Below are 6,409 nucleotides of genomic sequence, written 5' to 3'. Positions count from 1 at the left end.
GCCACCAGGGAAGCCCTACTCTCTTAACTTTCATATAACATACAGCAGTGTGAATTATATTTACTCCCTTTTTTAATTTAAGAAGTAAAGTGCTGTCAGGATGTTCACAGAGGACAAAGTAGGTCTTTGTCACTCCGTGATCCCCACTCTTCCCAGAAGCAAACATGATTACCGGTTTCTAATACCCTTCCTGAGATATTCCAGGGATATGAATTGTATGTGGATGTCTGAGGATGAGTGACCATTTAAGAAAAACACAAATGGAGGTAGACTGAACAACGGCCTTGACTTTGAGTGTGGTCACGTGACTTACTTTAGTCAATAGCAGAGTGGCACAACTGCCAGTCATGCCAGCTCTGAGCTTCGACCTAAGGAGCCTTGAACGTTGCCTTTTGCGCCCAGGCACAGGCATGAGAAAAGCCTCCCCTGCATGGCTGCTCCCCCTTTGGCCCACACACCACAACGTCTCTGTAGTGTTAAAAGATAAACTGAGGTATATTAAAATGGTATTGAGTTTGAGCAAAAATCGATTCGAATCAGGCAGCGTCCAATCTAGCAGATAGAAAGGAGCTTCAAGGAACTAAACAAAATGAAAGACTTTTATAGGTGGAAGGGAGCAGAAACAAGAAAGTTGCACCCGGAAAAAAAAGCAGGCTGGTTATTGCAAGGTCACTTTCCTTTAGGGACGGCAGGGGTCTATCAGGCAGATTACCTAACTAGTGCTGATCTGAGTGGGTGGTTTGAGATTCCATCTCCAGGAGAGCCGAAACTGTCATTAAGTCTTGATTTGGTGACATGGGGCTTAGCATTTTGAGCCCGTTGTCTTGTTTTTAACATAAGAGTATGGAGCAAAGCTTCCCAGTTGTGCCCAGCCCAAATCAGCCAACTCTCAGTCAACCCCACATCCATTTCAAAGCTCCTGCATTTTGGGGTGGTGTGTTTCACAGCATTTTTGTGGCAACAGGTATATTTTTTTTTCTCCGCCCCCCCCCCCACTTAGCAATATATCTTGGTGCTATGATCTAAATGTTTATGTTTTCCCAAAATTCATATGTTGAAATCCTAACCTTCCAAGGTGATAGCATTAATAGCTGGGGTCTTTGGTATTAGTAGGAGGAGAAGCCCTCATGAATGGGATTGGTGCTCTTATAAGAGAGATCCCACAAAGCTCTCTTGTACCTTCTGCCACCTGAGGATACCAGAAGTCTGCGATCCCTTGCCCTTTTCCAGCCTCAGCATCCATCCGCTGTAAAATGAGGCTTTAGCATGAACAGGTGGAATCAGGAAGGGAATGACTACCCGGTCCAGTCTGGTTCTGCTACTTCCCAGCTGTGTGATTTTGGGAAAGTGACTCAACTTCTCTGGGCTTCACTTTCTTGACTTGTAAAATTTGCATATCTACCTCACAGGACTGTTGGAGAATTAAATGAGTTAATACACATACAGTGATTGAATCCTGAAACCAGACTGCTAGGGTGAAGGGGGCAAGGGGATGTGGGTACAAATTGTCAGGGTCTAAAGACCCAGAAAGAGACTCTGGGCTGACAGTATTGTCTGACCTTGCTGAGAGGCCTGAAAATGATCTTTACCAAAGCCTGAACCCACTCTCAGCAGCCCTGTGCCAGTCTGATTCCCAGCTCTGCCCCTTCCCAGCTGTGTGACCTTGAGCAAGTCACTTAACCTCTCTGAGCCTTATTGTTGGGAATGTTAAATGAGCTAATATATGTACAGCAGTTAGCCTAGTACTTGACATATAGGAGTGCTCCATGAGAGTTAACTGTTAGGGTGGAGACTGTGGAGTGGCCACTCTATATCCATGCTAACTTCCTTCTAGCACGTCCAGTTTTTCAGAGGAAGCATGATTCTGGGGGCAAGAGGTGTCCCTGGAGGCCCAGCCTAGAGCCTGCTCCTTCAGCCCTTCCAACAATTTTGTGAGCATCTAATATCTGGTAGGAAAGCCCTTTCTGCTTAAGCTGGGTGAAGGGGTTTCCAAATGACTGATAAAGCTACTATTATTTACTTAGTCAACAAATACTCATTTATCCTGAGGGCACTGGGGAGCCATGGCAGGTTCTGAGCAGGAGAGGTCAGGAAGGAGGGAGTAGGTGGGACAGGGCAACACTGGGGCAGGAGCCCAGTGAGGAGGCTAGGGCAGGAGTGAATGTGGAGGTCTTGAGCTAGGGTAGGAGGGATGGACAGGCCTTGGAGACTGATGGGCTCAGGGGCTGGGAGTGGGAGGAAGATATATGATGGGGATTATAGTGCTCCCCAAGACCAACTGTTTCTGTGAGACTCAAAGAAGATAAAGGAGGTAGAGCTTATGATACAAGGTCTGCTGGAGTGTTTGATTGGCTCAGCCCTGGTCACATGACTGGACCATTGCTGCAAAGGATTATGGGAAACTGAGTTTCTGACATTTTTGGCTTCTCCAAAGGAGGTAGTCAGAGGGTGGGGGGCTCCCCAGACACAGAAAGGGCTCCGGATGCTGTGTGGCCAAAAGGAATGTCAAATGTCCACACAAGGGGTTCTTAGGGGCCCAGGGGGCTGAGCTGTGTGTGATGTGGCTGGATCCTGTCTCTCCCTTGCTCATAGCCCTCAGGGGCTCCTATCCCACTCACAGTGGGATGGAAACTCCTCCACGGCCCCTAGGGCCCTACAGGTCTGCTCCTGGCTTCTCTCCAACCTCATCTTCTCCCTCCCACTCTCCTCTCTGCCCCATCTGCTCCAGCCCTCCAGCCGTCTCCCTGTCCCTCAGATATGCCAAGCCACTCCCACCTCAGGGCCTTTGCACCTGCTGTCCCTCTTCCAGATCTCCACATAGCTGGCTCCCTCCAGTCTCTGCTCGGATGTCACCTCCCCAGAGAGGTCTGACTAGATCTCCTCTGCTGTGCCATCACTCTCATCCCTTACCCTCTGTCACTTTCCTTCAAAGCCCATTGTCCCTGACATTAGAGCATATATTGACTTGTTTACTCTCACTGAAATGTCACCTCCGTGAGGGCAGGGGTTTTGCTTATTTTCTGCTGTGTTCCCATTAAGTGCTTAATAAGTGATTGTTGAAATGATAAATGCATAATAATTCTAGACCAGTTCCTTTTAGTTCTCTGGGCCTCAGTTTCCCTAACTGTGAAGGAGAACTTTGCCACTCTGAGCTTACTGGGAAGGGGGAGTTGGTGGAGAGGTAACCTAGGGAGAGGCAGAGAGGGTCCCCTTTCCCTAGATCCGTGCCCCCACGCCTGGGAAGAAGTGGGGAAGACCGGGGAGGAGGGAGGAACCTCAGAGGGAAAGGAACGTTCTCTTCTTTGTTTCAATCCGGGCGCTCCCTGAACCTCCTCCTCCCTGGACTTGACCCCCGCTTGCCCAAGTCTTGGCGCCTTCCAGGCGGAGGAAGCAGTTTCCCCTGTGCCGTCCCATTTCCGCAGAATCTCATCCTCGGTCCTTGAGGTCCCCCATCACGGTCGAGGTGCTGAGAGCCCGGATCCGAGCGAGTCCTGCGCTCTGACCTGAGCCGCCACCCAGCCCCCTTCCCCTGTGGGTGGGGCTGGCCTCCCGGGCTCGCGCGGCTGCCCTTGTAAGGAGGCGAGGCCTGGGGACACCCGAGATGCCTGGTTATAATTAGCCCGGACACGTGGCGACCCCACCTCCTCACACCTGCCCCCGCGCTCCCCCATCCCCAGCACCTCGGGTCCCCCAGAGGACACAGAGAACTAGCTCTAAAAATAACCTCCCTTCCCGGCAGGCCACGTCCCTCCCTGTCCCCTCCACAGCGGAAATCTCCCAGTGTTACCAGGCGGGCGGCCTGGAGTGGGAAAGGTGACCACCACCTCCAACCTGTCTTTGAGTTAGAACCGCCCCAACTCAGCCCAGCCTCAGTTTCCCTCCCACCCGCTCCCGAGGAGGAAAGTACATCCAAGCACAGGCTTCTGGGGTCAGGTCACCCTGTTCCCACCCCGGCTTTGGTCAGATGCTCCCTGTAGCTGGGTGACAGCAGGCACATCACACAGCCTCTCTGATCTCCGTTTCCTCTGCTGGAAAACCAGACACCTGACCTTCAGGGGTCATTGCAAGGCTTCCCCAGGGCTAGGGCTCAGGACCTGCTGTTTGCTGGGGTCAAGGCCGCTGGGGGCTGAGGAGAGGCTGGTGGCCTAGCGGAGGGCCAGGGGAGGGTGGCTTCTACGTGCCTGAGACATTCCCTGACACTATCCCGTGGCCCCGGCGGGGGGCCAGCTGTCCCCGCCAGCCCGACTCAGCACTTGCTCGGGGGACCAGCTTGGTGGTGACAGGGGTGGGGGGGGGTCTGGGCCCAGACCCTGGGGCGGCCCATACAAGGCCATGGGGATGGGCGCAAGGCATCCCTGGGTTCCGGGTGGGTACGATGCCTGGGCGGTGAGGTGAGAGGCTCAGCTGCCTTCCAGCCTCCTCCCGGGGTGCAGCCCCTCCCAGCCAATAGCACAGCCCGGGCTCCCCCCTATATAAGGCCAGGGCTGTGGGCCTCTCCTTCGGGTCAGTGTTGCCTCCGGGATACAGACAGCCCCTTCCAGCACAGCACAGCCAGGTACTGCCTGGGGTGGGATTTGGGGTGGGGTCCAGAGTGGGGTCCTCCTCTGGAATCAGAGGCCAAGCTGGCTCTGGAAGGGGTCTTACGTGTCCTCCCCGACGTCCTCCTGCACACAGGTGGGTCAGTGTGTGGCAAGGTGGACCTTGTGTCAGAGAGTCCCCTCCACCTGTGAGCCCCTGACTCCCGGCTGTGACTTGTGATCTCTGCGGCACAGGGTCCTGGGGAGGGTTCCCAGAATGGGAAGGAGTCTTGACAGCTGCCAGCTGTCACCCCCTGCAAGGGGCTTCGGGCCAGGTCTTGTTCATGATGGTTTGTCACCAGAACTGGGTGCCATAAACTGTGTCACCTGTCAGGGTCTCTGAGAGGGCAGGGACTGCGGGGTCTTTGCGTTGGTGACCTTGTGGGTCCCTATGGCGTTCCACACAGTGTGACCTTGTGTCTCACTTTCCGTGGCTCCTGCATGAGTACCTGTATCCTGGGTGTGTCCCTGAGCTTGGAGGTGTGCAAGTATGCGTCCGTTTACGGTGTGATCTGGGGGTCCATGGTGACGTGTGTGTGTGTGGCTCTGGGGCTATGACTGCTGGTGTCTCTTGGGCTCACCAACCTTGCTTCCGTGCCTTCTCCTGGCCTGTCCCTAGCAGGGATAGGGGTGGGGACATGCTCTGAAGGGGGCTTTCTGGGTGGAAAGCCCTTGAGCCCCATGGCCTGAATGCATATGCTCCCGGCCACCCTGGTCCACCTGTCTCTGGCTTGCTGACTTGGTGCAAGCCGAGCCCCTGGAATGTGGGGACTGGCAGCGGGGAAGGAGGAGTTTGCCAGACTCTAAAAATAAATCCCCAACCCTGGACATCAACTCCAAAGGCTTTCGTGGGTTTCCATCCCCCTTGGCCTGATGCCTCGGCCTTCCTCTCACCCTGGTTCCCATCTCCTTCCCACCATCCTACCCGCTTCCCATTCCTGGAGCTGGGAATGAGTATCCCATCCCTACCACCACCACCAAGGGGTCCCTCCTCTTTCTAGGACTTGTGGATAAAAGTAATAATAACAATAGCAGCCACCCCTCGAGGTATCAGGCCCCAACTCCACGCTGGGGCCTGCGCTCGACCGGCCACATGCTTGAGCTCAAAGAATCCTCCCGGCAACCCCATGGGGAACGTTCAGTTCACAGAGGACAGAGGCTCAGAGAGGCTGAGTCACTGGCCTGGGGTCACACAGCCCGGAAATGGCATGGATGGGATTTGAACCCAGTTCTGTCAAACTCAGAGGCAGAGCTGTTCTTCTACTGTGCCCTGCAGGAGAGGGGTCAGCAAACAGAGGTGGGGGCAGGCACCTGGCCGTCATTCCCACCCTGCCCCTCACCCCTCGACGGAGCACCCAAGAACTTTTATGGAGAGAATGTCCCTTTCCTGCGCACACACTCATTGCCAGCAACACCCTCCGTCTTCTCACCAGCTCCTCACAGTTTAAAATAACAAAAACACAATAATAATAGCTGAGCCAAAACATGATTATTGTGTTCCAGGCACTATTCCAAGTGCTTTACATAATTAACTCATCCTTCCAACACCTCGATGAGGTGAAGGCTATTATACCCGCATTTTACAGGTGAGTACTTTCAGGCACAGAGAGGTTAAGCAACTCACCCAAGGTCACACAGCTTGTTGTAAGTGGCAGAGCTGGCATTCAAAGCCAGGCTGTCTGATTCTAGAACCTACACTCTTACCCATGCCATGATTACTACTCCGGCTTGAGGGGTTCCCCCCTCCATTTTCCAGCTGGAGAAACTGAGTCTCTAGCAAGGTGACTAGTCTAGGGTCACCTGCCACGATGCGGTGGAGCTAAGATCCTAAC

Source organism: Mesoplodon mirus (assembly GCF_964341445.2).
Source record: "Mesoplodon mirus genome assembly, chromosome: 19".
Lineage (NCBI taxonomy): Eukaryota > Metazoa > Chordata > Mammalia > Artiodactyla > Ziphiidae > Mesoplodon > Mesoplodon mirus.
This window is presented reverse-complemented; position numbering follows the sequence as displayed.